This window comes from Phalaenopsis equestris, unplaced genomic scaffold (assembly GCF_001263595.1).
Source record: "Phalaenopsis equestris unplaced genomic scaffold, ASM126359v1 Scaffold000413, whole genome shotgun sequence".
NCBI lineage: Eukaryota > Viridiplantae > Streptophyta > Magnoliopsida > Asparagales > Orchidaceae > Phalaenopsis > Phalaenopsis equestris.
The window spans coordinates 672,832-673,432 of NW_018164854.1; positions in this window are offsets into that span (position 1 = coordinate 672,832).

Here is a 601-nt window from a genome sequence, read left to right on the forward strand (position 1 = left end):
CGCTCGGCCAAGAGGAAGAGAAGCGCCGGTCAGGTGGAAACCCTCGATTGGAGACTCGCTTGGTCAAGCATCGAAGAGGCGAGCCGCAAATGCGAATGACAGAGGAAAGGAGAAGAAGCTCGGGTTCGGCAAGCCATGGCATCGCTCGAGCGATCCAGGAGAATGGGAAATAGATATTAGGGTTTTATAAATATTATATAATTAAAAATATAAGTATGAAAATACTTAATTTTTAAAGTAAAAATTTGATTTGCACATTTTAATTCGTGTGTAAAATCACTGCAAATTGGATGTTCCTTTTAGGTAATTCTGACGTTCCAGACCCGCTGACACGGTCCGTTTCGCCGTCGGAAGTTGTTTGGAGAAGTTCGCATTTTCACCCGTCCTTTGGGCTTAATTGAAGTCCGATTTCGTGCAATTTTGTGAACTTTGTGTATTTGGTGTGTGTATGTGACGAGAAAGTCGTGATGATGTTTTCCTAAGGCTTGAAGTCCTATTAGGAACTTTTCCTTTGAAACTTCACAAAATAGTCCATAACCGTTCGTTCATAAGACGATGGTCTTGTGCCAAAAATGCTAGACATATCTTGTGCCAAAAATGC